Raw genomic sequence first — 9,767 nt, forward strand, 5'->3', positions numbered from 1 at the left:
GAACCGCTTGCCTCTTCCAATGGGCTATGCTCTTCTTTGCTTCAAAATCTCTGCTTCTCAACTGCTGCTCATTAAGTTTGAAGCTTGGCTTCTATGTCCCCTCCTTCAGGAAGTCTCACTTGACCAAACCTAGGCTGGGTTAGGTACTCCGCCCCCACGCTCCCACAGACCCCTGAATTTCCCGGTGTCTTAGCACTTAGCACAGAGAATGGTCACTGCCTGTTTACTTGTCATCTTCTCCCTCTGGATTGCGAATGCCTTGTGGGAAGGGACTGTGGCTTGTTGCCAGTTCCATCTTCTGTGTCCAGCGCAGAACTCAGCTCAGAGAAGCTCAAAGTTTGTGGAATGAATGCTTGAGTGAGCGAGAAGGCAAACCAGGTTTCGGAACAACTGGTTCTGCCTGATAGTCCCATGATTCTGTCCATGATCTCAAATTCAGCACCCTCTCCCATCCCCCACGGCCTCCTCCCGGCTGAGAAAGAGTCCTTAGGGGCAGAGAAATCTCTGTTAGAGACATTATAGGAAGAAAGATGATTAGAGGCAAGGTACATGGTAAGCTTATCAGGTATCAGCTCACTTGCAGTCTTTGATCATGAGGGTTTTTTTTTTTTCCAAAAAAAATACTTTACTTTTTAAGAGCAGTTTTTTGTTTTAATATTTATTTATTTTGGCTGCGCCTGGTCTTCATTGTGGCATGTGGGCTTCTTAGTTGCGGCACGTGGGATCTAGTTCCCCGACCAGGGATGGAACTCAGGCCCCCTGCGTTGGGAGTGCAGAGTCTTACCCACTGGACCACCAGGGAAGTCCCTTAAGAGCAGTTTTAGGTTTACAGAAAAATTGATGGGAAAGTACAGAGAGTTCCCACATGCTCCCTCTTCCCCAACAAGGTTTCCCTTATTATTTACATCTTGCATTAGTATGGTACATTCCGTACAATTGATGAGCCAATAATGGTATATTCTTATTAACTAAAGTCCATAGTTTACATTAGGGTTCACTCTTTGTGTTGTACATTCTGTGGGTTTTGACAAATGTATGATATGTATCCACCTTCACAGTGTCATACAGAATAGTTTCACTGCCCTAAAATTCCCCTTTGTTTCCCCTGTTCATCCCTCCCTTCCTACCTCCCTCCCACTAAACCTCTGGCAACCATCAGTCTTTTCACTGTCTCCATAGGCTTGCCTTTTCTAGAATGTCATGTAGTTGGAATCATACAATATGTAGACTTTTCAGATTGGCTTTTTTTTCACTTAGCAATATGCTTTGAAGTCTTCTCTGTGGGACTTCCCTGGTGGTCCAGTGGTAAAGAATCTACCTTGCAATGCAGGGGACACGGGTTCTATCCCTGGTCAGGGAACTAAGATCCCACATGCCGCGGGGCAATTAAGCCCACATGCCACAACTACTGAGCTCACACGCCTCAACTAGAGCCTGTGTGCCACAAACTACAGAGCCCATGCACCCTGGAGCCTGTGTGCCACAACTAGAGAAGAGAAAACCCACAGGCCACAACTAGAGAGAAGCCTGCGCACCTCAACGAAGAGCTCGCGTGCCGCAATGAAAGATCCTGCATGCCTCAACGAAGATCCCACGTGCCACAACTAAGACCCAATGCAGCCAAAGGAAAAAAAAATCTTCTCTGTCTTTTCGTGGATTGATACCTTGTTGTTGTTGTTTTTTTAATCACTGAATTATATTCCATTGTATGAATGTACCAGAGTTTGCTTATCCATTCACCTACTGAAGGACAGCTTGGATGCTTCCAGGTTTTGGCAAGTGTGAATAAAACAGCTATAAATATTCATGTGCAAGTTTTGCATGGACATAACTTTCAATTTATTTTGGAATACCATGGGATTTTTTGTTGTTGTTGTTGTTGGGTCTTCGTTGCTGCGCATGGGCTTTCTCTAGTTGCAGCGAGTGGAGGCTACTCTTTGTTGTGGTGTGTGGGCTTCTCATTGCGGTGGCTTCTCTTGTTGCGGAGCACAGGCTCTAGGAGCATGGACTTCAGTAGTTGTGGCATGCAGCCTCAGTAGTTGTGGCTCACGGGCTTGGTTCCTCCATGATATGGGATCTTCCCGGAATAGGGATCGAACCCATGTCCCCTGCATTGGCAGGCGGATTCTTAACCACTGAACCACGAGGGAAGTCCCACCATGGGATTTTTAGAAGAGTGTTGTTTAATTTCCAAATATTTGGGGATTTCCCAGCTATCTTATTGTTATTAATTTCCAATTTAATTCTGCTGTGGTCAGAGAATATATTGTGTAAGCTTTCAACCTTCTGAAATTTGTTAAACTTGTTTATGACCCAGCATATGACTTATTTTGGTGAATATTCTATGTATACCTGACGAGGATTTGTATTCCATTATTTGGGGATGTAGTGTTTTATAAATGTCAATTAAGTCAAGGTGGTTGCTAATGTTGTTTAGGTCTTCTATGTCCTTACTTTTTCTTTCTTTTTTTTTATACAGCAGGTTCTTATTAGTTATCCATTTTATACATATTAGTGTATATATGTCAATCCCAATCTCCCAATTCATCCCACCCCCACCACCCCCACCATGGGTTTTTTATCTAATAGTTGTGTCAATTATTGAGAGAAAGGTATTAAAATCTCTAATCATGATTGTGAGTTTGTTACTTCTTCCTTTAATTCTATCTGGATTTCATGTGTGAAGCTCTATGATTAGGTTAATACACACCTAAAACTGTTATATCTTCCTGACGAATTGCCTCTTCTATTGTTGTAAAATATCTCTGTTACAGTCTTTTTTTTTTTTTTTTTTTTTTTTGCAGTACGCAGGCCTCTCACTGTTGTGGCCTCTCCCGTTGCGGAGCACAGGCTCTGGACACGCAGGCCCAGCGGCCATGGCTCACGGGCCCAGCCACTCTGCGGCATGTGGGATCCTCCCAGCCCGGGGCACGAACCTGTGTCCCCTGCAGCGGCAGGTGGACTCTCAACCACTGCGCCACCAGGGAAGCCCCTACAGTCTTTATTTTGAAGTCTACTTTATTTGATATTAATAGAATCACTCCAGCTTTCTTATGATTTGTGGTTTTATTTTTCTATTCCTTTACTTTCAACCTAAACGTGGCTTTGTATTTAAGGTATGTGTCTTAGTTGGAGCTAGATATTATCATACTAAGGAAAGTAAGTCACAAAGAGGAAGACAAATACCATATGATATTGATATCACTTACATGTGGAATATAAAATACGACACAAATGAACGTATCTAAGAAACAGAAACAGACTCACAGACAGAGAGAAGAGACTTGTGGTTGCCAAGGGGGAAGGGAAGTAGGGGTGGGAAGAATTAGGAGTTTGGGATTAGCAGATGCAAACTATTATATATGTGATGGTTAAACAACAAGGTCCTACTGTATAGCACAGGGAACTATATTCAATATCCTGTGACAAACCATAATGGAAAAGAATGTGAAAAAGAATATATATATGGGGACTTCCCTGGTGGTCCAGTGGGTAAGACTCTGTGCTCCCAATGCTGGGGGCTTGGGTTCGATCCCTGGTCGGGGAACTAGATCCCACAAGCAACAACTAAGAGTACGCATGCCGCAACTAAGAGTATGCATGCCGCAACTAAGAGTATGCATGCCGCAACAAGGATCCCACGTGCCACAATGAAGACCCAGCGTGACAAAAATAAATAGATAAATACTTTTAAAAAAAAGAATATATATATATATATATATATATATATGTGTGTGTGTAACTGAGTCACTTTGCTGTATAGCAGAAATTAACACTATATTGTAAATCAACTATACTTCAATAAAATTTAAAAATAAATGAATAAATAAAGTGTGTGTCTTGTGGACAGCATATTCGGGGATCTCGCTTCTCTGCCTTGTCTGACAATTTCAGTTGTTGTAATTAGAATGCTTAGCCCACTTACCTTTGATGTAATTATTGATATGTTTAGGTTTAGTTCTACCATTTTGCTATTTGCTTTTTACTTCTTCCATCTTTTGTTGTTGTTGTTCCTCTGTTCCACCTTTCCTGCCTTCTTTTGGGTGAATTGTATACTTTCTTTAGTGTTTTTTTGTTTGCTTTTTTAAAATTTTTATTTATTTATTTATTTTTGGCTGCGTTGGGTCTTTGTTGCTGTGCATGGGCTTTCTCTAGTTGCGGCGAGTGGGGGCTACTCTTGGTTGCAGTGCACGGGCTTCTCATTGAGGTGGCTTCTCTTGTTGCGGAGCACGGACTCTAGGCGCGTGGGCTTCCGTAGTTGTGGCACGTGGGCTCAGTAGTTGTGGCTTGCGGGCTCTAGAGCACAGGCTCAGTAGTTGTGGCGCATGGGCTTAGCTGCTCCACGGCATGTGCGATCTTCCCAGACCGGGGCTTGAACCCGTCTCCCCTGCATTGGCAGGCGGATTCTCAACCACTGCACCACCAGGGAAGTCCCCGAATTGAATACTTTTTAGTATTGCATTTTAATTCCTCTCCTGGCTTTTTTAGCTCTACCTTCTTTGAGTTGTATTTGTGATGGTGGATCTAGTGATTACAACATGAGTCTTTAACTTAACACAATCTACTTAAAATTAGTATTTTACTACGTCACTTAAGATGTAAGAACTTCACAACAATGTAGCTCCACTTATGCCCACTCTCACCCTGTATGCTGCTGTTATTATATAAATTACGTCTCTCTATGTTATAAACCCCACAATACAAAGTCATAATTTTAGCTTTTAAACAGTCCTATGGGGACTTCCCTGGTGGTCCGGTGGCTAAGACTCCATGCACCCAATGCAGGGGGGCCCAGGTTTGATCCCTGGTCAGGGAACTAGATCCCATATGCCACAACTAAAGATCCCGCACGCGGCAACGAAGATCCCACGTGCCACAACTAAGACCCGGCCCAGCCAAATAAATAAATAAATATTAAAAATAAACAGTCCTGGGCTTCCCTGGTGGCGCAGTGGTTGAGAATCCGCCTGCCGATGCAGGGGACACGGGTTCGTGCCCCGGTCCGGGAAGATCCCACATGCCGCAGAGCGGCTGGGCCTGTGAGCCATGGCCGCTGAGCCTGCGCATCCAGAGCCTGCGCGTCTGGAGCCCGTGCTCCGCAACGGGAGAGGCCACAGCAGTGAAAGGCCCGTGTACTGCAAAAAAAAAAATAAATAAATAAAATAAAATAAATAAAATAAAAAAAATAAACAGTCCTATGTCTCTTAAAGAAATCAAGAGAAGAAAAGAAGATAAACAACAAGGAACTACTGCATAGCACAGGGAACTATATTCAATATCTTGTAATAACCTATAAAGGAAAAGAATCATATATATATATATATATATATATATATATTCATACATATATGAATCACTTTGCTGTATATATGAAACTAACACATTATAAATCAACTATACCTCAATTTAAAAAATTAAAATTAAAAAAAGAAGAAAAAAATTAAGTGTTTTATATTCACTCACATATTTACCATTTCAAGTCCTTTTTATTCCTTTCGATAGGTCTGAGTGCCCATCTGGTGTCATTTCCCTTCAGCCAGATGAACTTCCTTTGGCATTTCTCATAATACAAGGTTGCTGGTGACAAATTTAGTTTTTGTTTATCTGAAAATGTGTCTAGTTTGCCTTCATGTTTAAAGCATATCTTCACTGGATGTAGAAATCTGGTTTGAGAGGGTTTTTTTTCTCTTTCAGTACATTAAAGATGTTCATCTATTAGGCTCTATCCTCTGTTGTTTGCAATGAGAAGTCAGCTGTCATTTGTATCATAGTTCTCCTGTTTATAATGTGCCATTTTTCTCTAGCTGTTTCCAAGATTCTTCTCTTTATCTTTGGATTTCAGTAGTTTGACTACACCATGCCTGGGCCTGGTTTTCTTTGCATTTATCTTGCCTGGACTTCATGGAGCTTTTTGAATCTGTAAATTTATCTTGGATTAAATTTGAGAAATCATCAGGAAATATATCTTAGTTTTTTTTTTTGTTTTTTTTTTTTGGCTGCACCGCACGGCTTGCTCCATCTCAGTTCCCCGACCAGGGATTGAACCCAGGCCATGGAAATGAAAGCCTGGAATCCTAACCACCAGGCCACCAGGGAACTCCCTATCTTCGAATATTTTTATGTCCCATTCTCCCGCTTTTCTTTTTCTGAAATTTGAATTGCATGTGGTATGTAAATCTTTGAATGTTGTCCCACCGGTCCATGAAGCTCTGCTTAATTTTTTCCAGTTATTTCTTTTTCTCTCTGGTCTTAAGTGTAGATAATTTCTATTGATTGATCTTCAAATTCAGTATTTCCTTTGTCATCTTCATTTGCTATTGAACCTATCAAGTTAATTCTTCATTTCAGTTATTGTACTTTTTAGTTCTAGAATTTCCATTTGACTTTTTTTTATAGTTTCAGTTTTCTGCTAAGGTTCCCCATCTGTTCCTTCATTATGACTATATTTGCAGAGAGGGGCCTTGAAAATATTTATGAGTTGCTTTTAAATTCTTGATGCTAATTCTAACATCTGGGTAATCACTTTTTCTCTTTGAAATTGATTCCATTTTCTGTCTCTTCCTATGTCTAGCACTTGATTTTTGTGTGCTGGTCATTGTCAATGATACATTGTAGAGACCCTGGATTCTATTATGTTTCTCTCAAGAGTGTTAATCTTATTCTAGCAGTCAATTAACTTGGCTGGATTCAAACTCCAAACTTTGTATCCCTTGTAAAGGGCAGCAGCTGAAATTTCCACTGAGTTCTTTCAGCTTCCAGCCACTGATTTCACTGGGATCCCTGGAGCTTCCTGTTCATATGTGTAGTTCCGTGTACAGGCAAGGATTTAGACAGAGTTTACATACAGATTTTGGGGTTCCTCTGCAGCTAATTTTTTCCCCTGGGATTTTCTGCTTAATTTTCCAGCAATTAGCTTGGAATTCTGTACTCTTGACACCTCAAACCAGTAAGATCAAAGCTTTCTACACATCCCCACCTCCCACACAGATTAGAGAGTGCCAGAGGTAAGAGGCCACAAAAACTCAAATCTCATCCAATGCAGCTCTTATCTTTCAAGTGTTGACTTCCTTCACATTTCTGCCTCCTATTGGATGTTGTCTCAGTGCCTTCAAATAATTGGGGTTTTCTGGTACATATTTTGTTCAGATTTTATCATTATTTGAGGGAAGGTTAATTCTGCTATTACCACCCCTTATATTCTTTAACCCTTTATTCATCAGGGTACCCCCTTAAGGTCAGTATAATTAGCCCCCTTTATTAAGTGGAGGAAACCGAGGCTTTGAAAAAAGTGAAGCCATTTGCCCAAGGTCACATACCTAGTTCATGGCAGAGTCACAATTTGAAACCAACCAAATGACATAACCGTATCCTTGCTGCACTTTACAACCATTCCCAAACACCTTCAAGGTGGTTTGGATTCTAGCCTAGAGCCCACTGGAAAATATCCAAGGATGGGAAGAGGTGAGATCCCTCAAAACCCCTATTCAAGCTAGGGCAGTAGTTTTCAACCCACATCATCAGAATCATTTGCAAAACGATGCAAAATAGAGATGCTAGGCCCCATTTAGTGGATTAGTATCTCTAACAGTAGGGACTAGGGATCTACATTTTATACTGTTTCCTGATGATTCTAATGCCCAGTCAGGGTTAAAAATCCCTCTGGTAAAGGCAAAGTACCTCCCACCAGTATTCCTCTGTCTACCGTAGCTCAGGACTCTCACTTTTCCATCATGCTTCACCTAGGTAGTGATACCAGTGCTGGGGTTAAGGCTGAAGGTCCTAAACTCACTCCACTTAGATCCACATCCTGGCTCTATCACTTGTTAGCTAGGTGGCCTTGGGCAGGTGACCAGACCTCTCTGAACCTTTTGTCTTCTTTCCTCTTAAATGGAGACAATAATTGCAGTAACCTCACAGGGCTGTTGTAAAGATTCCATGAGATAATGCACATGATGCATTTTGTACAGCACCTGACACCTGTAAGCACTCCACAGAGAGTAGCTATTATTATTAACACATCCTCAGCTTTTCTGCCGCCTTGAACTCTGTTCTGTCTCCTACCTAAATCTGACTTGCAGAATTAAACCAGACCTACGTTTTCGAAGGTATTTCAAAATCCCCCTCTCCCAAAAGTTAACCCAACCTCTATCTTGGCCACTGATCCATCCCCACCAACCCCCTCTGCCCTGGAGCAAGAAGCATTTAAAACTAAGCCCAGAGCCTGGGAGAGCTTCTTAGAAGTGACTCAGATGCCCTTGGCCTCAGCTTGTGCTCCTTCTTGCCTATGTTTGGGACCTTCTAGGCCACACTCTCAGTGAAGCCCTGAATGGCAACTCTGAATACCAGAATGGGGTGTGAAAATCACAAAACCGACTTAAATTGTTGAAACTAACCACCTCTGCTGCTGAGAGTCAGGCCTGAGTCAGACTCAGGGGAACCTGGGCCCGACTAAGAGAACCCACAGAAGGGACTTCCCTGGCGGTCCAGTGGTTAAGACTCGTGCTCCCAATGAAGGGGGCACGTGTTCAGGGAATTAAGATCCTACATGCCACACGGTATGGCCAAAAATTTAAAAAAAAGGACCCACGGAAGGCAAGCTCCTAACACCTCATTTCTAGAAGCCGGAAAGGCAGCTCGGGGGGATATGAAAGGACTCACCACCACCCTCGGAGCTGGCCTCCCATCTGCCAGACTTCTCCTCAGGACTCCTCCCCAGGGAAACCTTTACTGGGTGGCACATGGCCCGCCCCAAGGTGACTAGACCCTCCTGGGTCTCTACTGCCAGCCAGAAGCATCCCTCAGCCTCCATCCCGTGTCAGGTCTATAGGTTTTGGTGAACACTGAGGACCAGAGGCATGCTCAGAGCTGGGAATTCTCCTGGGAAGGAAGGCAGGAGGATCCCCCTATTTATTGGGGGTCCTCTATGTGTCAGATCCTGCACATCCTTTATCTTACCTCAGCCACTGTAATGTTGGCTGTTTTCCTCACCACTGAATCCCCAACACCTAGCAGAAGAGACACTTGCTATTTAATTACGATAATAGTGAAATAGCTACCATTTTTTGAACACTTATTACATGCCAGGCACCGTTCAAAGTGCTTTGGGTCTCTTTACTCACACAATATTTGCTGGATGAAAAATCTGATAACTACCCTATGAGGCTAGATTCTTTCTTCCTATTTTACAGAAGAGGAAACTGAAAATGCAGAGAGGGAAATAAGATGTGGTTGAAGGGCAGACAGGTAATAAATGGACAGGGGCCAGGCTTTGAATCCAAGGAAAGGTGATGACCTGGGAAGTGAAAGATCTGGGGGTGGGGGGGGGTATGGTCTGGTTTTGAGGAATGAGATGGGGGTGCAAAGGCAGAAACAGCGTGGACTTTGGAGGAGGCGCTTCTGAGGGAGAAGGAGCAAGCAGGGGGTGGGTGGGCGTTGCGTGGGACAGCCAGCTGGCCGCCTCCCAGAGCAAGTGTTCTGGCTGCTGCAAGACAGCCCAGTCCACTCCCCTAAGAAACGCTGACATCATGTCCTCAAGGACCACACCCCCTGCCCACAGGAAGGGGTGGAAATGAACTTCAAATTTCGTCATGGCCACTATGGGGTTTGCAGGGGGGTAGGGTACGGCTGCTGTCCCAGCGATCATAAACCCCTATTGCTGTAAGCATCTCTGGTCACATCCTCTCCTAGAAGCCCAAAGCCGGGGCAGAGTTTCTGTGTGTGTGTGTGTGTGTGTGTGTGTGTGTGTGTGTGTGTGTGTGTGTGCGGGG

The sequence above is a fragment of the Lipotes vexillifer genome, unplaced genomic scaffold, assembly GCF_000442215.2.
Source record: "Lipotes vexillifer unplaced genomic scaffold, Lipotes_vexillifer_v1.1 scaffold236, whole genome shotgun sequence".
Lineage (NCBI taxonomy): Eukaryota > Metazoa > Chordata > Mammalia > Artiodactyla > Lipotidae > Lipotes > Lipotes vexillifer.